This window comes from Eptesicus fuscus, chromosome 15 (genome assembly GCF_027574615.1).
Source record: "Eptesicus fuscus isolate TK198812 chromosome 15, DD_ASM_mEF_20220401, whole genome shotgun sequence".
Taxonomy (NCBI): domain Eukaryota; kingdom Metazoa; phylum Chordata; class Mammalia; order Chiroptera; family Vespertilionidae; genus Eptesicus; species Eptesicus fuscus.
Window position 1 is genome coordinate 26568754 of NC_072487.1, and position 25286 is coordinate 26594039.

The window sequence follows — 25286 nt, forward strand, 5'->3', positions numbered from 1 at the left end:
TTGCAAACACTGGCATGAGATTTATCTCCTTTGTAATTTCATCTCTACTGCCATACCACCAGGATATTTGGATTTCTAAATTTCCAAAAATAGTAATGAAGAGCAAATCAAGTATAGTAACTACATATATAATCTACTGATGGGTTTCAAAATATCTAAATATTGTTATGATGATTAATGATCATTTATTAAGGGCTTATCTTACATCAGATGTTTTACAGATCATTTTACTTAGATCTCATAATCACCTTGTTGGACCATGTATTGGTTTCTTAGGGCTGCCATAACCAAGTACCACAAAACGGAGGGGCTTAAACCACAGAAATGTATCGCCTCTCAGTTCTGGAGCCTAGAAGTCTGAAGTTTAGGTGTGAGCAGTCCTTGTTCTCTCTGGGGGCTGTGACCCAGAATCACTTCCATGCCTCATTCCTGGTTCCTACTGTTTTAAGGGCAGTCTTGGCACACCTTGACTTGTAGCTGCTTCACTCTCATCTTTTCTTCATCTTCATGTGGTGTTCTCTGTCTTTTTAAAAATATATACTGAGTGGCCAGATTATTATGACCACCCTATCAGTACTTTGCTGGGCCACCTTTTGCCTTCAATACTGCAGTGATTCTTCTTGGCATTGACTCCACGAGATGTTGAAAGGTGATGCGAGGAATCTGACACCATGCCTGATGAATAGCAGTGTCTAGTTCTGTGAGATTTGATGGCTGTGGAACCAGCTGCCTGATGGCTCTTCTAACTGCGTCCCACAAATGCTCAATTGGATTGAGATCTGGTGATTGTGGGGGCCACCTAAGCAAGGTAAAGTCTCCCTCATGTTCTTGAAACCACTCCTGCACAATACGAGCACTGTGGCATGGCGCATTGTCTTGTTGGAAGAAGCCATCTCCATTGGGATACGCCATCACCATGATAGGATGAACTTGATCAGCAACAATACTTAGGTATGTTGTGCTATTCAGATGTTGTTCCACATGAATTAAAGGGCCCAAATCATGCCAGGAAAACATGCCCCAAACCATAACACTGCCCGCACCAGCTTGAAGGGTTGTATTCATGCATGTGGGGTGCATGCTTTCATGCTGTTTCTGCGAAATTCTCCCTCTGCCATCTGCATGATGCAACTGGAAACGTGATTCATCGGACCACATGACTTTTTTCCAATGCTCCACTGTCCAATCCTTGTGTTCCTGTGCGAATTGGAGACGTTTTATCTTGGTAACTGTAGACAGCAAAGGTGTTCGAACAGGCCTTCAGCTTCCATATCCCATACGATGCAGTGTAAGGCTAATTTGCCTACAAACATCAGGTGGTCATAATAATCTGGCCACTCAGTGTATAGTTATTGATTTCAGTGAGTAAAGGAGAGAGAGAGAGAGAGAGAGAGAGAGAGAGAGAGAGAGAGAGAGAGAAACATCAGTGATGAAAGATAATCATTGATTGACTGCCTCCTGCACACCACCTACTGGGGATCAGTGCCCACAACTCAGGCATATGGTTTTTTCTGAGCAGGATGCAAGGGTGATTTCTTTTCCAGGTTCTTGTGCAGATGGGTTCGAAGAATGAAGCCATGGACAAAAGGTGGTAGATGAAAAGGTGAAAATTTATTGGAAGCAAGTACAGACTCCCATGTAGAGAGGGAGTCCAAAGGGGTTAACCCACTAAGCTCTTTTTTGCTAAGGTTTATAAAGGCTGCCATTCTTTGTTTCCTCATACTGCCTTCCAATTGGTAGAATATTAGCTTCAAAGCTCAAAAGCCATGTGGTGCCCCCTCTTTTCCTCCCGCTCGAGTGGTAGAATTCTCTATCTCCTGTAAACATCTGTTTTCCTCTTTCTCCCATTTGTCAGCATTTCTCTATCTGTGAAAGTTTGTTTCCTCTTTCTCCCCATATCCTGTGGCATTTCCCCTATCTTCTGTGACTGGATATCTTCCTCTCCTCTTAGCCTATGACACTTCTTTTTTTTTTTTTTTCTGTGAATGTATTCCTTTTGGCAGCTCCAAGCCCTTGTCTAGGCAGTCCTCCCCCATGGAACCCCTAATTCCTAAAACTCCCTAAACCTGCCTATTTTACCCCTAAAATTCCTTTCAACTGGATTCAAACTGTGACCTCCTGGTTCATAGGTTGAGCTCAACTACTGAGCACCACTGGCCAGGCTAACATGGTGTTCTCTCCAGAAGGATACCAGTCATACCAGATTAGGGACCCATTCAACTTCAGTAAGACCTCATTTTCACTTGATGACCTCTGTTTCATACTCTATGTTCAAATGAGACCACACTGGGACTTAGGACTTCAAATATATCCACGTTTGGTGAGACACGATTCAATCCATACCAGGTAAGTATTCTTACTTTATAACGGGTTTACTGAGGTTACATGTGAAATTACTCTTCCTAAGGCCACAAAACCAGTCATTGGTGGAGCTGGAGTTCACATTCACATTTGATGACTTTATTGTTTAGAAAATAATCTTGGTACTCATTCCTCTGGGACTTTGAAAATAGTCTTTTTGGTTACTTCAGTGGTGTAGAGAGAATTAAGCAGCACTAACCAGCACCCAAGTTTTATTGATGGCACCAGAAGTACTGGTAAATCTGCACTTGTCAGAACCAATTCTTTAAGACAGTTCTTCAGGCATGGGCAGGGATTAAAAGAAAAACACAAAACAAAAAGACTGAACCCCAGTTGATCTTGGAGGATCTCTATATACATAATAACCCTGAGTGTCCTTGTAAAAAGTTTTAAATATTAACTATTGACTCAATGGGGAATGAGTAAACGGCACCTAGGAGCATTTTTCTGTTTGATTTTGTGTGTGTGTGTATGTGTATTTATATTTCATGGGGCACGGAAGGGTCAATGAACATTCTGTAGATATTTTAGTAGTTGAATTGGGAGATCAAAATTAACTGACGTAGTATTTCTATTTTCCCCCAATTACACTTTAATGTCCTTAAACAATTGGTATTTGTGAAACTGACTGGCTGCCCATTAATATTGATCTGCCTGAGCACCTTGGATTAATATCCTACACTGAAATGGATAAGTCAGAAAGTTGGGCTTTTGAAGCAAGCAGGTGGATTTCAAGAACTGGGGGAGAGAATACCTGAATTTAGAGATTGGGGTAAATAGGAAAGTCTTCATTAGCCCCTTGAGGCCCCAGAGTCCTTAGATTCCTGCTACAAATACTCCCTAGTATTCCAAAAGTTTATCAAAATGACACTTCACTTCAAAATACCTTGGCAGTGGTTGGACATGTTTCGCTTTTTTAAGATTCCTGATATTTGTCTAAATGGAAACTTTCATTGTTAATAAACATATTTTATTTTTTATTTATTTATTTTTAAAAATATATTTTATTGATTTTTTACAGAGAGGAAGAGAGAGGGATAGAGAGTTAGAAACATCGAGGAGAGAGAAACATTGATCAGCTGCCTCTTGCACACCCCCTACTGAGGATGTGCCCACAACCAAGGTACATGCCCTTGACCGGAATCGAACCTGGGACCCTTGAGTCTGCAGGCCAACGCTCTATCCACTGAGCCAAACCGGTTTCGGCAATAAACATATTTTAAAATGCAAACCTTGCTCTAGCTGGTTTGGCTCATGGAACATTGGCCTATGGACCGAAGCGTCCTGGGTTTGATTCCAGTCAAGGACATGTACCTTGGTTACAGGCTCCTCTCCAGCCTAGACCCAGGTCGAGGTTCATGCAGGAGACAGCCAATCGATGTATTTCTCTCACATCGATGTTTCTCTCTATTTTTTCCTCTCTCTTCCACTCTCTCTAAAATCAATGGAAAAAATACCCTGGAATGAGGATTTAAACAAATATGTAAATATTTGTAATAAAATGCAAACCTCTATGGGAAGCTAACGGGTATTAGCTATTCACATGTTTAATGTGAATCAGTTATGTTCACCCCTTGCTTTACAGAACACTGATATCATTGGCAGTAAAATGGGTGGATGTCTTGATGTAGGATGGGTAAAAGGAAGGGATAAGTACTTTAGGAATGTGTTTTCCCAGCAAAAACTAATGTATGGTAGAGGCACATTGGTTTGTGTGTGCGTGAGCCAGAGAGGCCATTTTCCTTTGTGTTGGTGCTATAGAGTAGAAGTTTACTCTGTTTATTTCCAGTCATATTTCCAACTGAAGAAAAGCAAACATAATGTGTGTGTTTTCCTGAGCACCATTAACATTATTTCATCTATGAACATTTCAATAATAGATATGTGGAATATATAATTGTTAGAATAAATTTAAACATCTAAAATTGTCACCACTGATTGCACTTAGGATGTGCGTTGGGAAATTGAATAAAAGAATTGACATAATAACAAACACTTTGCAATTTGTGTTAGTAATAGTTCGTAAAACTGGGGTAATGGTTAAGTAAAACAGATTTATATTAATCATACAAAAGTTGATTTTTCATCATTGTTACCAGGTAAAATACTCATTTCCGAAATCCCATGGCTATTTCTTATAAAGCATTTTGCAAATCGTTTTAGACACATTCATCAGCATCTGAGCAATCCTTATCATTCTTATGTAGGTAGTAAGAAAAGATTGCTTGTATTTGAAGTGACTTGAGGTGAATCCAACTTTAACTGAATCCTGCTGCTCTCTCTCTCTCTCTCTTTTTTTTTTTTTTTAATGGGCAAAGAGGAATAGAGACAGGAGGAGTTAGTAAACAGAGCTGTTCTAATAACTATACTCCTAACTTTTGCCTTATGAGGTTTCCAAATGAGCTATCAGACTTAATATAAATCCCTTCCTGAGGCCTTCCTTCCTCAAAAAAATAATTTAGAACCTTCAAAAATGATTTATTATTAAAAAGGTATACCTCCTTCACTGACCCTGGGGTGCGTACACTCTGGATTGTATATAGAATATCGTCTTGTTATAGAGTCTTGAAAGGAATTGAGACTGTTAAACAATGATCGATCTGATAAAACCAGCCCATGTTTTATTATATTTACTGCTGTTAGGGTTTAGGGGATCAATAAATAATGCCCTGTTCTTCCCCCTCCTGAGCTTGAAATCAATTCAGAATTAAGACCCCAAGAGAGTGACAAATGCAGGACCAATAGCTAGTTTTATTCTGAAGATGATTGGAAAATGTGGTTTTCAATGTTTCGGCAAAAAGGATTAATACCCAACTACTGAGTTAAGCAGACTTTCCACCTTAGTCATTGGCACATCTGGACAACCAGAGGGCTCCCCAAAAGGACCGAGTTGACCCCTCTAAGGTTATCACATGGCAACAGTGAACTTGGCTGAGCTATAAGACCAACAGAAAAGAGCCCAAAGGGGGCTGAGCTAGATGTGCTCAGTGTAGGAGGAGGGGCAGAAGGCCAGGTGGTTGCTCTAGTGGACACTCTCATGAAAACAAGAGGCACCTGGAAGAAAGAAGATTCTACCCAACATCCTGCATCTAATGGTTCTCTTTCCCTGGGCTTTCCCCCACAAGCTGAATTCTCCCATCTCAGGTTATTACCAGGTTTGTTGTCAGTTACAGATTAAAATCTAAGTATACAGACAATGTAGTGCCTGATATAAAAAGCCTGAAATATGTACAGTATAATTATTTCATTGTCAAATTATCAGATATTGACCCAAATCCCTAATTAAATCACCTTTCTGTGAAACTCCTAACAAATCAAAACCCAAATTCCTAAATTAAAGTCCAAAGAAATTACAGTCCAAAATCACAGGTTTTACTCAGCCATCCCGCCTGCCAGTGGTAACTCCTCTGATTCCTGAGTAGTGCAGGTGACTTCAGCGCCTGTCACTCACTAAACCTGGTTTTAGTTCCTTCAGCTTTTCAGAAGTCCTCTCCCCACTAAGGTAACTACCATTCTGATTTTCTATGTAGTTTTTAATTACTTATGTATGTATCCCTTACAGTATATTACTCAGTTTTGCCTGTTTTTGAACTTGAAATAAATTGTCATGTTAGACCTAATCCTCTTGTCTTCTTTCTTTTGCTGGTTCTGGATTATCTATGTTAGTATATGCGACTGTAGTTCATAATAGCACATGCTACAACTTATTGATCACTTCTATGTATTATTGCTTATTTTTAATCTTGTTATTAAAAACAACTTTTCTTCATTGACATTTTTCTTAACACTCATGCAAATATTTAACAGTGCACACTGAATAGTATTCATGCAAATATTGACTTATTCCCTTTTAGTATGGCATCTTTTTCAAAAGCACAGTGAACTAAGAGAACACAATATTATTATAATAGTAGCTTTATATACAATAAGTTTAGAAAACACAGCAACCCCATATGTTATGGCCAGGAATCAGAAATTCAGTGGTAACTGGTGGAAGAATGGCATCCCAGGAAAATCTTGCTTGGATCAGGATCGCTAAAATGCCATTCAGTCCATGTGGATCACCTGAATTTCAACACCTGTGAACTCCTGCAAGATTTCCTCTATCATAAGCTTAAGCCTGGGACAACATTGACTATGTCTTTGAGGAAATCTGCCTGAATATAAAATTCTTTCTCAGAGTATTATTTGAAACTTTCTGGTCATCTTGCTAAATTTAAAAACTTGTAAAGATGACAGACTCAGTCACCAGTTGTAAACTGTGGTACCTTTTTCTCCAAATAGTATATTCAGAACATGGTAATGTTCATTTCTCACCTGAGCTCTGGGTCCCTAGAGTCCCAATGCTGTAATGAATGTTGATTCTGTCTGTGACATGTCTCTCACACTCTCTTGTCAGCAGGCATATCAAGTTCTGTGATGCCCCAACTGCTACCACTAACTCTAGATATCAGATACTTAAATTTAATGAAATGTGCTTTTGGAGGGGAAGGGTTCATCCTTCAATCTTACATGTGTTTCATCTGAAAAATCTATTTGATCTGAAGCTGTTGATAGTCCTGAAGCATGTGACCCCAGTGGACTGATGAAGCCCAATACCGCTGCCAGGAGCTACTCTCTAGAGCGTCTCTTCTTCTTTTCTAGGCCTTGAAAAATGTCTACTCCTTTAGAGACACCAGAAACTATGCTATGACTCTAATATCTTTCTCTGTAGCAATGCAGATGCCACGACTGTTCAATTTCCTTGTTGTTCTATTACAGGTTTCTGGGGGCGGGAGGGGGGTCAGCTGAGTTTTTAACTGTTCAACCTGTCCACTTTTTCTAACCCATACAGGGCTGGTACTGTTTGCAGGTTCAGAACATTCTGTTTCTTTTTTCTTCTGCTTTCCTTTGTGGTCCAGGCATTTGTTTTGGGAGTATACTTCCTGGGTTTTGCCTTTGGGCATTTAAAAAATAAATGAGAACTGCATGTTTCAAAAGGAAGTACTTGCAAACATACCTTGTTTAACCTTACCTTCTGAAGTTGAAGAATCCTGTCCAAGAGGTACATCTTACAGAGCACATGACTCAGACCTGGACTCGAGATATTACTGCCTGCTGGGTTCTTGTTTACTATGTTACGTCTTTTCTGTGCCTTCTCGTATCCCACCTTTCATCCAACTTCTTACGCAGAATCCCCAATGGCTAAGCAACACTTGTACCTCAGTCTATTATAAATTTATGCCAATTTAGTAAACCCCAATTCATGAAACTTTCATGTTATAAAATTATAAATATTCTACACTGATCTTTCTGGTGTTTTCTTCTCAATTCTGTCCAGATTTTCAAATGTGATGTGGTCTAATGATCTATGTCTTGAAAAGGTAGTTCCCCAACAGTGCTAATTATTGCTTCTACCTGAAAATCTACTCTCAATAGTTCTCCAAAAAAAGATAGTTTAATCTCTTTCTGCAATCACACCTCCCTTCTTTTGTTAGATTTCTTTGGGTATAAGTAAACTTCTGATCTAATAACAATTAAAACCTTTTTCTTTTCTCCCATAAAACCCTTTCAAAGACATATTTGATTTGGGATGTCTTCTCTTTAATTTCAGATACTTTAGCTTACCTTTCAAGACCTCAACCTATCTCTTAAGAATAATCTCTGTCTTCATCTAGGTCAGGCTATCTTCCTTTTTTTTTTTTTCTTTTATAGTCCCATTCTGATGGTCAGACTGAAGCACATTTTTAAAAGCATTATGGAGTTTTTCCTGGATTTCATAAGCAAACTTAGTATCTTAAAACAGAGTATTAATACAAACTTTTTGTTTTAATTTTCAAAGTTTACTTAGTTTTCTTTCTATCTCAACCAAAGATGATGGCATATTTTCTTTATAATAAAGGGTATCTATTTTTTTTCATTTGTTTACTTAAGCCCACTATATTGTGATTGAAATTTTTCTGCCTTTGATTAGCAAATTTAAAGTTATTTTATACCTAAGACTAAGTGGCAGGGAATGACTTGAGCTTACATATAATCCATATGAATAAATAAGTTTTCTGGACTATAGTTTCTTTCCCTGGATGAAGTTCAGATGAACAAAACCTGGAGAACTGTTCTAGCATTTAGCTACCTCACCACACCCATGGAAGGGACAAGAACAGAGTGAATATTAGGAATTGAAAAAGTCCCATATGGCTAGAGTACAAAGGTGAAGAAGAAATTGAGCCCAGAAAAAATAGGCAAAGGGCCAAAGCATACAAAGATATGTAGATGATTAGCATTATGGACATTATCAGACAACCTGCTCTGGAGTTTAGAATCTTTAGAAAGTTTGTGCAGGAGGGTGAAACAGCTACAATCTTCTTGGAGAATTTGTGATATGTAAACAAATAAAAATTATGGCAAGGAATCACTCATTTTTCCTGGCCTTGTGGGGCAATAGGAGGAATATACTCTAGCTCAGTGATGGCGAACCTATGACACACGTGTCAGCACTGACACGCGTAGTCATTTCTGATGACACGTGGCTGCTGAGGCGGCCGCATGCCAAGGATGAAACATTTGCTGCTCCTGAGGATGAAACATTTGTGAAATAATGTTTTTTCCTCAAAGTGACACACTACCCGAGTTATGCTCAGTTTTTTGGCGAAGTTTGACACACCAAGCTCAAAAGGTTGCCCATCACTGCTCTAGCTGAAGGGATACCCTTTTTCACTGGGCTGTGTTACTTCATCTTGCCATCTGTGCGTATTCTCCAGGACTGTATATAGGTTTTATCCAGATTGTCAGGGAAGCTAGATCCATCCAACATAATTTGCGTGGTAATGGTGATCAAATATAGGAGAATTGAATAGAGTGATGTTTTACAAATTTTGATTTCCTTAGGTGAGTAATTTTAGTGGAAGAAAGAGAAAACATTTTTTTTTCTGCTCTACTCATCACTTTAGGTGGTTCTAAAGTCTTCATTTTAGTTCTAGGAAGCAGCTTATTAAAAAAAAGTAATCAGAATTACTGAGTTCATCATGAAAAATAAGTTTATAATTAGCAGAGCACATGACAAAATTTGTTTTGTTTTTACAATGCACCCCAAGTTAAAATAATTGCTCAAGAAAAGTACACACGTGATAAATTTTGGTTCCTATGAAATGTCTAAAATATAGTTTGAGACCACCTTGGTTAATTCTATGGTATAATTTTAAAGAATTATTTTCCATGTTAAATGCACTTTACAAATTCACTTTCATTGGACATTAAAGATGTTTTAATCGAAACTATTTTACATGACTTTTGGATAGCTTATTTTTTGGAAATCAGCTCTCAAATATGTTTTTTGTTGATTTCTGATCCTATATAATAAAGAGGTAATATGCAAATTGACCATCACTCCAACACACAAGATGGCTGCCCCCATGTGGACACAAGATGGCTGCCACAAGATGGCCGTCAGGGGAGGGCAATTGTGGGCGATCAGACCAGCAGGGGAGGGCAGTTGGGGGTGATCGGGCCAGCAGGGGAGGGCAGTTGGGGATGATCAGGCCAGCAGGGGAGGGCAGTTAGGGGTGACCAGACCAGCAGGGGAGGGCAGTTAGGGGCAATCGGGCTGGCAGGGGAGGGCAGTTAGGGGCGACCGGGCTGGCAGGGGAGGGCAGTTAGAGACAATTGGGCCATCAGGGGAGCAGTTAGGCATCAATCAGGCTGGCAGAGGAGTGATCAGGTTGGCAGGCAGGCAGGCAGGCAAGCGGTTGGGAGCCAGCAGTCCTGGTTTGTGAAAGGGATGTCGGACATCTCTCAAGGGGTCCCAGATTGGAGAGGGTGCAGGCTGGGCTGAGGGACACACACCCCCCCATGCACGAATTTTGTGTACTGGGCCTCTAGTATATAGATAATGTTCCAGGCCTGAATTAGAATTGCATGCAAATGATATATAGACTGGGGATCCCTGGCATGTGCCCTGACCAGAAATTGAACCATGACCTCCTGGTTCATAGTTCTATGCTCAACCACTTTATCAAAGAATCATTTCTTGGTTTCATTGAATTTTTGTAATTTTTAAAAAATTCTATTTTATTTATTTCTGTTCTGATCTTTATTTCCTTCCTTCTACTCATATTGGGCTTTGTTTGTTGTTCTTTTCCTAGTTCATTTATGTGTAAAGTTGGATTGTTTATTTGAAATTTTTCTTGGTTCTTGAGGTAGGCCTATATGCTATGAATTTCCCGCTTAGGACTGCTTTTCTCTGAGTCCCACAGATTTTGTGTTGTTTTCTTTTCACTTTCATTTATCTCAAGGTATCTTTTGATTTCTTCCTTGATCTCATTGTTAACTCATTTATAGTTTAGTCACATATTGTTTTACCTCCATATGTTTGTGTGCTCTCTAGTTGTTTCTTGTTTCTAATTTCTAGTTTCATATTGCTGTGGTCAAAGAAGATACTTGACAGGATTTCCATCTTAATATTATTGTGACTTGTTTTGTGTCCTAACATGTGGTCTAGCCTAGAAATTGTTCCATGTGCAATGGAAAGAATGTATAGTAGGCTGCTTTGGGTGAAATACTCTGAAAATACTAATTTAATCTACCTGGTCTATTGTGTCATACAGAAACCTGAGGCCTTTATCTGTTGGCACGTAGGGACCCCTGCACCCTGTGTGCACCTATGGGACTTTGGCAGGTCCTGCACACTGTTCTCCCAGAGGAGGGTCCTTTCCCCTTCCTCCCCAGGGGATCTGCTGGGGCCCCTGCTGCCTCACTTTGTCCCCAGGGCTAGTCGCAAGGGAGGGCAGTTGGGGGTGACCAGGCCTGAAGGGGAGGGCAGTTGGGGATGATTGGGCCGGCAGGGGAGCAGTTAGGTATCAATCAGTCCAGCAGGGGAGCAGTTAGGTAGCTATCAGGCTGGCAGGCAGAAGCAGTTAGGGGCAATCAGGCAGGCAGGTGTGTTGTTAGGAACCAGCAGTCCTGGATTGTGAGAGGGATGTCCAACTAAACCGGCAGTCGGGGGGTCCCAGATTGGAGAGGGTGCAGGCTGGGCTGAGGGATACCCCCCCCCAGTGCACGAATTTAATGCACTGGGCCTCTAGTATTGCAATAACTATGTATGGTGTTAGATGGGTCCTTGTCTTTCCTGGGTGGTCACTTCATAAGTTATATAAATGTCTAATCACTGTGTTGTACACCTGCAACTAATATAACATTTTCTGTAAACTGTAAATTTTTTTAAATTTAAAAATGAAATTACACTCACTGGCTGTAATAATCATAGCTTTTTTTAAAAAAAATGTCAAATAAGTGCTGGTGAGGATGTGAAGAAATTATAACCCTCATGCATTGCTGGTAGGAATGTAAAATGGTGTACTCACTATGGGAAATAGTTTGGTGTTTATTCAAACAATTAAATATAGAGTTATCATATCACCTAGAAATTCTACTCTTAAATATACACCCCAAAGGACTGAAAACATACTTTCCCACAAAAAAAGTATACGAATTTTCAGCAGCATTATTTATAATAGTTAAAAATTTAAAACAATAAAAAGTCCTGTGATAATAATTAGATCAATAAAATATGCTTTATTCAGCTATAAAAAGGGAAATATTGTTAGGTTCTACAACATAGATTGACCTTCAAACATGCTAAGTTAAATAAGCTAGACACAAACTCCACAAATTGTGTGATTTTATTTTAATGAAGTGTCCCAAGTGGGCATATCCATAACCAGGGGAAGAGTTAATCAAGGAGAATAGGATGGATTGCTAACAATAACCTGTGATATTAGTAATGTTCTCGAATTAGTGGTAGTATTTATACAAAATTGTGAACATACTATAAAGCACTAAATTTTATCATTTAAAACAGTGATCTTTATGTTATATGAAAAAATATTTTTTAAAAAAGGTCAAACTCTTTATGAAGGAAAAGGTAAGGTAGAAGGGCCTGCTCTATCAGGTACCAAGGTGTTTTATGAAGTTATTTAATGTAAGATAGTGTGATATAGACAGAGAGTTAAATAAAATACATTGCCATCTAGAAACAGAGCCAAGAATCCATGGATACTTATTTTATGACAATTCTATCATTGTATAGCAGTGAGCAAAGTTGAGATATTTTCAATAAATTTTGTTGAGTCAATTTGGATAATAATGAAAGTATAACCCAACTCACAGTGAGCAAAACATAAATTTCAAGTAGTTCGATTAGATGTGAGAGGCAAACAATCATAACATAACTAAGTTTTTAGAAGAAAATAGAGAAGAATATATATGATCATTTGTGTAGCAAAAAGGAAACAAAATTAAAGAGGTGGTTAAGTTTGACTATAGTGAAATTAAAAATAAATTTGCAGCAAAAGGCACAGTAAGCAAGTACAAGTTTTAGCTGTGGAGTGGGAAGTATATTTTCGTCACATATAAATAGCAAAGAGCCCTTTTCTAGAATACACAAAGCATTTCCACAAATCAATGAGGAGAAGACAAACCTTAGAACATGCACAAGAAAACTGAAAAGTATGTTCTTAAATTAACACATATATAAATGACTAATATATGAAATGTAATAAAACTCATTAATAAGGAAATATAAATAAAAAGTATAATTACATTTCACTGCACAGTAAACTGATGACTGTAATTGAGCAGGGTAAAAATATTTTCTGGTGAATTTGTGCAGCAATGACAATGCTCACACCACATTAACAGTATCTGCTAAAATAGAACGTAGGCACATTATTTGACCTAGCAATTTTCTCCCAGAAAATATCCAACCAAAGTTGGATAAAAGGATGCTCATAGTAGAATTATTTATAATAGCAAAAAAAGTAGAAATAATTCATACATCTGTTAATAGAGGATTGAATGTATAAATTGTATAATATTCATTCAGTGGATTATTACAGAGTAGTGAAAATTAATTATAGTTATAAGCCACAAGACAGATGAATCTTACAAATATAATAAGGGAAAGAAACTAGATGCAGAAAAAAATGCAAAACGTGTATGATTCCAATTCTGTAAGTGCAAAGGTAAGGCAAAATAAGCATGACCAAAAAAAGTACCTCATGAAAGCATAGACAAATATATTTAACTGGAGGCTTGGTACATGAATTCATGCACCAGTGGGGTTCCTCTCGGCCTGGCCTGTGAGATTGGACCGAAACCGGCTCTCTGACATACCCCAAGGGGGCCAAGATTGCGAGAGGGCGCAGGCCAGGCTGAGGGACCCAACTGGTACATGATCGGGGTCCAGGAGGGACATGGGAGGTCAACCAGTCAGGGAGGGGCCAAGGGAGGGCTCCAGGGCATGTCTTGCCCGTCTCGCTCAGTCCTGATCAGCCGGGCTCCAGCACATCATAGCGACTGGTTGACCGGTCGAATGTCTGCCCCTGGTGGTCCGTGCTAGTCATAGCAAGTGGTTGAGCAGCCTTAGCATATCAATAGCATATTACACTTTCATTGGTTGAACGGACGACCGGACAACTGGACACTTACCATATTAGGTTTTTATTATATAAGATTACATTATATGATATGTTCAGAGTTGTCATTCTCTGGTGATACATAGCCAGTACACCACACTAAAGTATGAGGAATGTGTGGCATTAATGCTGCATTTACACAGTTCCCTGAATATGGACCTGTGTTGCTTCAGATGGTTTGTATTTTTCTTTGAACTTGTACTTTAGCATAACACACAAGGAGTAATCAAGTAGATTCAAACTTTGCATGTATGTATATGTTTATTTCTATGCTATGTGTCTATATGGGTGTATATCTATGTGTGTATATATATGTATGTATATATACATATATGTGCTTGTATATGCTCTGTATACGTGTGAACAAGCTGTGGACTTCCATGTGTTAGTCATGTTTTTCTAGTTTTTTATGTAAGTGGTGATTACATATATACATTCACTTTTAGATAATTAATTAAGCTATATACATTTGTATTTTTGCAAGTTTTTGTGTGGTTTATAACTCATAACAGAAAAAGTAACACAAATTATGAAAAGAAAATATATCATATTTTCTGTATGGCTCTGATGAGCAGTACTAAGATCCAGGGACAGAGGCTTCCAGGAGGTAAAACATCCACTTACACCGTTGGACACAGGCTAGGGAATTCAAAGAGCTCTAGCTTACTTAATACAACAAATTCATTATTTGCTCTTCTCAACTGAATTGCTTGTCTTCTGAAATAATTCAAGGCCCTAGAGAAATACCTTTAAGATTCATTCTGGGAAATTGTTTACCAACTAGAGGCCCAGTGCATGAAATTCGTGTACTCGGGGGAGTCCCTCAGCCCAGCCTGTGCCCTCTTGCAGGCTGGGAGTCCTCGGGGGATGTCTGACTGCCATGGAGGCAGGAGAGGCTCCCGCCACCACTGCTGCACTCACCAGCCGTGAGTCTGTCTTCTGGCTGAGTGGCACTCCCCCTGTGGGAGCACACTGACCACCAGGGGACAGCTCCTGCATTGAGCATCTGCTCCCTGGTGGTCAGTGTGCATCATAGCGACCGGTCCTTCCGCCATTCAGTCGATTTGCATATTATATAGGATTAGTGGTCTAGCATAAGGTATATAATTTTGGTCAGAAACCTAATTTAAAATGTTCAGAGAATAAGGGGAAGACACATTTATATGCACAGACAAGCACACACACAGGGTCGACTCCTTTTCACATTTATTGTATTATCCATTCACTTTCAAGGAATGCAAGGTATTTTAATGTCCAAACAATATGAAGTTTGAAACTTGATTCCCAAGGCAAAAAGAAAAGGTGATCAGCATAAGTTTAAAAGAATGTCTTTTATTTTATAATAACAAATGCTAGAAGTTCAATATTTCTGCTCAAACACAGAGGCAGGAAGGCATATTTACAAAAGGCCTCACAGTGTTTGCCGTTGCCTTTACACAAGACAACATTGATAAAACCTTTGCATCCCATAGCAGGTGCTGGGTTTTCTCTTGGGGACATGTGCAGTTCAGATATTGCCTTTTATCTGAACTTTAAATACCTTTTAAAAATAGAGTCTGCATTTTAATATAATTTGTAAATTAAAACTCTTTTATTTTTGTCATTATAATGTCTTCCATGAATTTACTTTTAAAAAATGAATTAAAGCAAAATCTAATTATTATCTAAAAGCCAGCAAAGGCAGAAAAATGCAAAAAGGTTTTAAAAATGAAGATTTTGTTTGCCTTTCCCATAAGAGAATTAAACGTATGTAATAAATATTTGAGGATTTTAAGCACATCTATACTAATAAAAAGGTAATATGCTAATTGACCGGACATCCTCTGGACGACCTTCCGGATGTTCTTCCAGAAAAAGCCATGGTGGCAGGGCTGAGACAGAGGCAGATAGGGGTGATCAGGCCAGCAGGGGAGAGTAGTTAAGGTGATCAGGCCAGCATACAGAGGCAATTAGGGGCGATAAGGCAGGAAGGCAGAGGCAATTAGGGGTGATCAGGCAGCCAGGGGAGTAGTTAGGGGTATCAGGCAGGCAGGCAGAGTGATTAGGGGCTATCAGGCAGGCAGGTGGGTGAGCAGGTAGGAGCCAATGGTCCCGGGTTGTGAGAGGGATATCTGACTGCTGGACATCCCCTAAGGAGTCCCGGATTGAAGAGGGTGCAGGCCAGGCTGAGGGACAAACCCCACCCCCCGCACGAATTTCGTGCACTGGGCCTCTAGTTTAATAATAATAGTCTTCATTCTTTCGGGTATTTAAATATTTAAAATGTTCGAAGCCTGTGTGACTCAGTTCTTTGGGCATCATCCTGTGAACCAGGACGTCCCAGTTCAATTCCTGGTCAGGGCACAAACTCTGGTTGCCTGTTTCAGCTCCAGTAGGGGGTATGCAGAGGGCAGCAAATAGATGATGTTTCTCTCTCATTCATGTTTCTATCTCCCTCTCCCTCTCCCTTTCTCTCTTTCTCAAAATCAATAAAAAAGCACATTTAAAAATATTTAAAAAGAATAATTTTATGGTCACCTGAATAATTAGAAACTTATTTTCAGGAGCTAGCTATATGTATGTTTTAATGACAAAATATGAGATTAAATAAAAACTTCAATTTAAATTTTAAAAATTACCTAAAAATGATATCCTAAAGCATTTTAATCAGTGTGCAGTACTTGTAAATGTAATAATATTATAGAATTTAAAAATTTTATTGTATATATTTTTTAAAAAGGAAACTAAAACAACTTGTTTTCTGTGCCTTCCTTATTTTTCTAGGCTTGGACTCCTGGATCATCTGGTGACTTCAAAAATCTGGTAAGAAACATTTTCCTATAGTATTGCAAATATTTTTGTTTCTTTTGCCATGAATCTCAGGAGGATGGCTTCTTATTTCTCCGGCTTAATCCTTTTTTCTTAACTTTTCCCTCATTTCCATCATTTTAGGTTGAATCTCATTAGGCCAATTGAAGGGGGTCAATTTCATCTTAACCCATGTGGGATAATCTGATAAATCCAGATGCTAGAAGATTTAACTGCATGGGTCAGGAGAATATCCCACAAGGGGTAGCACTTACTTCTTCAGGAAAAAAAAAAATTACTGAAAGTGTCTGAGATAAGAAAGAGGATTATCAGGTAACATGCAGAAAGTATTTGAGAAATTTTCTTTTAAGACTTATCAAATGCAATAGCAAGATAAAAACCACAGAAGAGCTGAGTATGATAACTGGATTTTTAAAGAAAGATTTTTATTTCTGCATTGTTGGTATTATAATGTACCTTTTATAGAATTAGAAACATACTGAAGGCACTGCTCTTTGCCACATGAAAACTTAAAATTCTGAGTATTCGCCTGGTACACATTTTATGGGCCTAAGAAAAATACAGTGTTTAATTTTTTAAAATGCTGGTTGAGGTAGAAATCTTTCTATTTAGTTGTATTTTTCCAAACAACAGCTTTTGTATTCATTGGAGATGCCATCCAACCCCCCCCCCCCTTTTTTTTTTCTCCCATATATCCTTTTTTTTTTTTTTTTTTTCAGAAGAAACAATTGCTTTTTATTTTTTTTTTGTTAATATATTTTTTTATTGTTGGTAATATTATAGATGTAATATTGCTCACATTCAAATTCTTATATTGGAATCCTACTATTTTCTGAACCTATGTAAGATTATAAAACATATTTTATCCTATTTAATTTTCTAAAGAATACTCTAGCTTGGATTCTTAGTGTTGTATAATCTGGGAGTCCCCAAGGTTCTTGATTTCTAGGTCACCCTTCCTAGACTACCCAGCCAAGAGTAATATGAAATTTCAACTTGATAGATTGCAGGAGTATGGTCTTAAACACCATTCTTTACTAATAACTGGTAATGGCTGTGTTAGAATGGGAGGGTTGTGAGAGTTCTGCATGGACATTACCTCTGACTCCCAAATGCTTCTCAGGTTTTCTCAACTGATACCTTCTGGTCATTTTATTATAACTTTTCTGTGCTACTTCAGTCCATTCCATGAGTACAAACCAAGAAAACGCAAAGCTGATCAGGTTGTTCAGTTCTTTCCTGTCACAGCTCCCACGGTCACTGTTTCTGCTTTTGTGACTAGTCATTTTCTCTATTTGCCCACATACCCACCCATTTTCTGTTCGCTCCTCAAGGCCAAGTCCAACTCCCATTTTCTTCTGGAAGTCTTCATTGCTTTAAATATTGTAGTTTGATTTATCTTCTCTCTGAATTCTTTATTTTCAGCATCATGAAGCACTTTGCCTTATAGTCACTATTCCATGTTCCAATGTTCTTGTGTTGTGTGCATTTTTTTTCTACTCAGCAAGTTTTCAAGCCTGTTAAATGAGATGATGATGTCGTCTTGTGCTGATTTTAGCAACATATCTAATATATTGTTCTGTATTTAGTAGTTTCCCTAAAAAATGTGTGTTTTTTTTCCAATTTTTCCCCCATTTTTTTCTTTATTGATTAAGGTATTACAAATATGTCCTTATCCTCCCATTGTCCCCCTACCCTCCCACTCATGCCCTCCCCCCCTGTTGTCTATGTCCATTGGTTAGGCTTATATGCATGCTTACAAGTCCTTTGGTTAATCTCTCCCCCTTACCTCCACCTTCCCCTGCCTTCCCTCTGAGGTTTAAGCATCTGATCAATGCTTCTCTGTCTCTAGATCTGTTTTTGTTCATCGGTTTATGTTGATCATATTTTTAATTGAGTAACATATTTAGGATCTCAACTACACTTCTAAAGACCAAACCTAAAATTTTATTTCTATTATTGTTTGCTTCTGTGTATATATATCTAGAATTGTGTATACAATTATTTATAAAGGAAACTATGACATGAACATGGAAGATGATTAATTGTACTTTCTGAGACAAATTCTGAGTTACATGACACACTCTAAAATTGTCTTTTTAGAGTTTAATATAGAGAAAATAAAATAAATATAAAATTCAAACCATAACAATATTGAAGCACAAATGATAATCTTCAAACTATCATATATAATAAAGAGCTAATATGCTAATTAGAATGGACAGCAGAATGACCTTCTGGAACAACTAGTGGGCGGGGCCGTGGGGCCATGAGGCAGCCAGGCTGCGAGGGCCAAGCCCCTTGTATGAATTTCGTGCATTGGGCCTCTAGTCCTATATAATAAAACCCTAATATTCAAATCAACCAAACTGAGGAACAACTGGTTGCTATGATGCACACTGACCACCAGGGGGCAGACAATCAATGCAGGAGCTGCCCCCTGGTGGTCAGTGTGCTCCCACAGGGGAGTGCCGCCGGGCTCGGGGCTGGTGAGGGCAGTGGCCCGCCTCCGCAGCAGGGCTAAGGATGTCTAACTGCAGTCGGACATCCACCAAGGTCTCCTGGACTGATAAAGGGTGTAAGCTGAGCTAAGGGACCCCCCCTCCCTCAAGTGCAAGAATGTCATGCACTGGGCCTCTAGTTAATAATACATAAATTAAAATTTGCTCTACTTTATTATCATATAATTCTCAGGCTAAAATATAGTTACTCTAGAACTAAATGCTAGCAATAAAAATTTACTTCAATATGAAGTTAAGATTTCCCACATTGAAGTTAAAAATATTTACAAAAAACCTTATTGCAGCATTTTAACTTATATAAGATAATGTGTTTAGTACTTATGATTCACTGAATTTTATATCTATGTGTGCAATTTCAGCGATCTCTTTTAATGCATAAATTTCATTTTATGCACCTGGAGTTGGGCCTTTTAAGAGGTCAAAATAATAAGATATGTACAGTTACAAACAGTTGTAGGGAGTGCATATTTTTAAACATTCACTGTATATAAGGTGCTATGCTCGGGGTTTTTCTGTGTAGTCTCATTTTAACCTTCCAATCATACTTTGAGGTGCGCATTTTGGTTACCTCTTTAAGCGGAGCTGACTAAGGGTCTGAGAGGTTAATTAGTTCATCTACATCCACTTAGATAATCATGATGCTGAGATTTCAATCTTATTCCTAGGACTCCAAAGACTCCACTGAGATGTCTTCCTAAAGAAAACTTACTTACCTCAGTGAGCTTATAATAAAAGCCAGTTCTGCATGTATTGGAGTACTAACCCTAATCTCCAGTCCCTAAGAAAATTGATACATAAGTGATTAAAATGAGATTTAGTCTTTGTACCTACAGTTATTTTAGAAGATGAAAAGCCTGCTATTATCACTGTTGGTATGCTACCATGATATACATTGTCATTATGTGAACAAGAATCATATATTCAGAGAGCAAAGAAAGTAATCATACTCTCATCAATTCATTTATTCATTCAGTTTCTTAAAATTTATTAAGTAACTTTTTTGTGTGTGATGCAGGTTGGGTAATAAAAATGTCATTCAAGGAATGTCATTTTATGTGTGCTACATAATTGTGACATTTTATTTTTTTTGAAAGTTGCTATTGATTAAAATCCTGAGCTTTTGTTGTTTCCCTTTCCCTGGCGGGATAGCAGTTTACTGGAAATCATAAGAATAATGTGAGAAACATTATTAGTGCATGTTAATATCTGGGTTTCCTTTCACTCTTGACCATAAGGGAGGTTATGTTTTCCCTCCACCTTACAGTTGATGGGGTCATGGGATTACTTCTGGCCAAGGAAAAAGGAAGTGAAGTATATCACTTCTGGGCTGAGGAGGTGAAAATCTCCCATGTGCTTTTCTAGACTCTGCCTCTGCAGATGAGGCATCAGTTGGAGATACTATTTCCTATGATGCCATGGTTTGTGTATAGCAATACTAACTGGTGCCAGGCAGGTGACAGCATACCTTGCTGACAACAGCTCCATTGCACAATGTCAAGAGCACTGGCTGACATTTTCAGAGGACGTTTTCCATTATTGCCCAAAATGTGAGCATTGATGCTGGATTCATTATACTCTAATCATCCCATGGAAGAGATGGTGAAGAAAAAACAAACATAATTGCTACTGACTCTTACTTTACTCCTCTAACTTAGAGCATATGAATTAGGAAAGTGGGATGGACCAACCATGTATTGGAAATTGTAAGGTCCCTCAGATGTCATTGAAGTAATTAGCTGTGCTATCACAAGAGGAAATCATCCTGGATCCCTGAGTCACCTGATGGAAGAGAGATGCTGTGGCAATTCTCCCCTTCCACAGACAACTTATAAGAACAAGAAGTACATTCTTTTGTCTTAAGCTACTGAGTTTACTTTTTTGGGGGTGGGTGAGTGTCCGTTACTGCAGCATAACACCTTGCCCAAACTAATCAAATGGTTCTTGGGAAAATGGGCATTGTAGTGTTTGAGTCATTCTGAAATCTGGAGTCATGTTTCCAAATGTATATGTTGGCAACAATCCTATCTAATAAAAGAGTAATATGCAAATTGACTGTCACACCAAGACACAAGATGGCTGCGCCCATGTGGACACAAGATGGCCACCACAAGATGGCCTTCATGGGAGGGAAGTTGTGGGAAGTTAGGGCTGACCAGGCCAGCAGAGGAGGGCAGTCGGGGGTGATCAGACTAGCAGAGGAGGGCAATTTGGGGGGACCAGGCCTGCAGGGGAGGGCAGTTGGGAGCCAGCAGTCCTGGATTGGAATCTGGTCTAAATGGGTGGTTGGACAATCCTCAAGGGGTCCCAGATTAGAGAGGGTGCAGGCTGGGCTGAGGGACCCCCTCACCCCCCCCCCATGCACGAATTTCATTCACCAGGCCTCTAGTATATTTTATATTTATGTATTTATTACTGTAAAATAGTTTTCTCTTGACTGTCACCTAATAATCTGAGGTACTTGGCATAGCAGGCAACATAGGGCTCCCTAACTAAAAGCTTTGGGAAAACCTATACTAAAATTTTAATAAAAATCAGCTATTACTCACTTACCAAATACCTTTAGATGAAGCAAAGGACCTGAAGTAGGGAAAATACAAGGCATGTGTTTAAATATAAAATGGCATACTTTCCAGTTGAGAAATGAACAGCATTCCTGAAATAGTACTTTTGCTCCTTTAACCTGAACTAGCATCAGGTAACAGTTTATATTAAAGATCATAAAACAATCATTTTTTTTCCTAAAATGAGCCCCCATGTCTTAGTTTATTTTATTTTGGTGGGTTGCTCAGAATAATCTATATTTAACTCTTTAGTTTTTGGAATGACCTGAAACAATATCCCCTCCTATGTCTGATTCTTTTTTTGCCTTTTACAGTGGAAGTCTTTGCATGCTGTCTCATGCTCCCTTTACTTTTTAAGATATGTACTAAATTAAGTTCCGTCAACATGCCATATAACATCATTTCTAAAACAGCTAATTAATTAAACATACCCCCTTTTCTTCACACATAGGACTAGAGATCAAAACCAATTATATACAATTACTTGGAACTGCAAAGATTTAAATATGCTACTACAGAAGAGGGCACAACAAATTATGCCTCATGAAGTATTTCATGTCAATCATTAATAGTCTCTAAAATAGATGTGGTACGTTTAAATCTACCTCTAATATTTATTCAACTTTTGGGAGTCAGAGTCATTACATCAGGAATTTAACTTGAGTGCTACATCCCTTCAACAATTTCCATTAACCTTGTATCTGCTGTTCTTCTCACCTAATTTCACCTACAGGATAGAGTTCAGAGAACCTTCTTAAGGCAGCACATTCCATTTTGGGAGACTACTAGTTTTTAAACATATTCCCTTGGCGTTGAGCAAAATTATTTTATATTAGTAGCTTGCTCCTCAGGCTTACTGGCATGGGATTTGCATATTTGCTAATAACAATCCTTAGTCAGACTCTAATAGCATCAATATTTGGACTACATGGAAAAGTGTCCTTCAAAGTGAAAAGTTAAATTACGTTTTTATTTAAGCTGCTCTCATCTTATATAGAATAATAATAAATGATTTTATGAAAATAATTTAAATAGGGATTCTACTAAATCTTCTGACATTATCTATCTTGGCAACCATATATTGAAAGAACATTTTGTGGTTAATTAAGCACAGCATTTCCTGCTTGATTACTTGCCTGCTGTCCTAAGTCAAGCAGTACTTTTCCAGGTGTTCATCAAAAAAGTAATACTACCCTAAGAGTTTTTTTTTTTAAAATAATTTTAAAACTCCCTATTTATTACTTGTTGTGTGTTATCCTACATTGCTTCCTCTACTTGGGTACATGGATGTCTAAACTTAGTCTTCAACAGTGTCACGTGATACCAGGGAAACTGACTTGCAGCTGATGCCCTGTCATCTTCTCTTCCCTTTGTTTTGGAGAAAGATCATTCCCACCTTGGGGAGTGCTTCCCCAGTCTAAAAGCACTCCTGCAATACAAACTCTAGAATAAAAAAGGATATATATTTTGAAAAGTTTCCCATAAACATATTAAGACATAGGAAAGTGTCTTTCCATGTATCATTTCTGTTTCCTAGTGGACGCTATACTGGTTTCCTTTTTTATGTTAATGGAAGATATGTAGTGGGAAATGTCTTTCACAGTTCCAAAATTAAAGGAGGAACAGGGAACCATGGAAAGGCAATGAAATGACTGAGGTTGAAGAAAGGCAATATTACACAATATGTTTAGCTTTTCAGAAAAAAATATTAGATATAAATTTTGTCAGTGACCTTATATGCTTTTGTTTATCATCATCCTCATACAGAAATAATTGATTCACTGTCAAGTACATTTTGCCCATTTTACTTTTTTATTGACACAGAATATTTTGCTTTGTCCACATCTGGCCATTTCTAATTAGACAAATTGGTCCTAGAATATTTATATTTTATTTATTTATTTAAATCTTTCTATCCCTAAAATCACCACTAATTTTCAGGCATGCATGATATCATACATGCCTGAAAATTAGTATTTTTTACATGTATATAGGTAGGATTTTTGCCACAACCACCAAGATTGCTTTAAATTTTTACATGATTTTGTATATGATTCCGTAAGTAAAATATTTAAATAGGCCATCTAGACACTTAAAACGATTTTCTAAAAATCATGCTTAAGAAAATCATAGCATCTTACTGAAGGTATTGAGCAATGGTAAGTGACAAGGGGGGTGGGCTTTATGGGAATTGGGTCCAAGCTAGTAGAAGTAAGCATGGAGGATTTTACAAGATCTTGCCAATGAGAATCCCACTTGAGCCTCTCTCCTTGATTCTGAGATACCCTTCATAACTTGGAAATGTGTACTGCTTCCTAGATATAGGAGACAACTACAGTGTGACTATATGGATCTGTGAGAGTGAGAATTTTTTTTTTTATTTATTGAAGGGTAGAATGAAGAGATAACCAAGGAGGTTTCTGAGAAAGATCACAATAGAAAATTAATTCTGGGATAACATTTTTGTTGTTGTTGTTATTCTATGACATGTCAATGCTCTGTTAAATAGATGTGTGAGCACTCCATAAACCATATTGTAGGATTTCATTTTCTTACTTAAAGTTCAAACAAGTCAGAAATAAATCATGTTTCATAGTTAGGTAACTGTGTAGTTGCTATATAACTCATGCTTCCCTGAACTGGGCTCTGGGAAGTGTTGCTTGGTGGTTAGAACATCAGCCTGTGCACAGAAAGGTCATAGGTTGGATTCCTAGTCAAGAACATGTACCTGGGTTGCAAGTTCAATCCCTTGCCCTAGTTGGGGCACGTGTGGGAGGCAACCAATTGATGTGTCTCTCTCAGATTGATGTTCCTCTCCATTCCTCCCTCCCTTCTATTCTCTCTAAAAACTCAATGGAAAACATATCCTTAGGTGAGAATTAACAAAAACAAAACAACAACAAAAATACAACACTGTACTGGTAGAAAAAATAATGAGAAAAATGTTCTCATTTCATATATAATCCTTTTTTTCCAGTGCTGTGTTGTTGTTGTTTTTAAGAATAATTCTCTTATTAAAAAACTCACTGCAATTTCTTAAAATTCTATAATTTGTCATTAAATTTCTATAATTTGTCATTAAATTTGGCACAGAAAGCTTCTCAAATGTATCTTCTTTTTGAAAAAGAAAATATGGCCATTTTGTTCTATCAACATGTATGTGAGTAGTAATAAATACTTTCTCCCCTGAAATGGAAATCAAGAAGCCTGGGTAAAGGGACTACATTAAAACCTTGTGAGACAGCTATACTGACAAGCCTCCCTCACTAATATTCATGCATAGAACTAAGCAAAACCATGTTTTAAATTCTATGTACAAAAGCCTTGCTTAGCATTCACAGATCAAAGTTTATATAAGAGATCAGATTGTATTGTTTTCTGTGTCTCTATTGGTGACTTTTCATTCCACCTCCCAGAGCATTAAAATGATTTAGTACCATAATTCCCAATACTAATTTGATTAATGTGCGCTTCCAAAAAACACAGAAATCACCTGAGCAGCAAACAACTGAAATTAGGGCTGAAACTCATGCCACCTCGGTGTCCATCTCTTTAAAATCTCTGTGGGGAGAAGTGAAATGTAT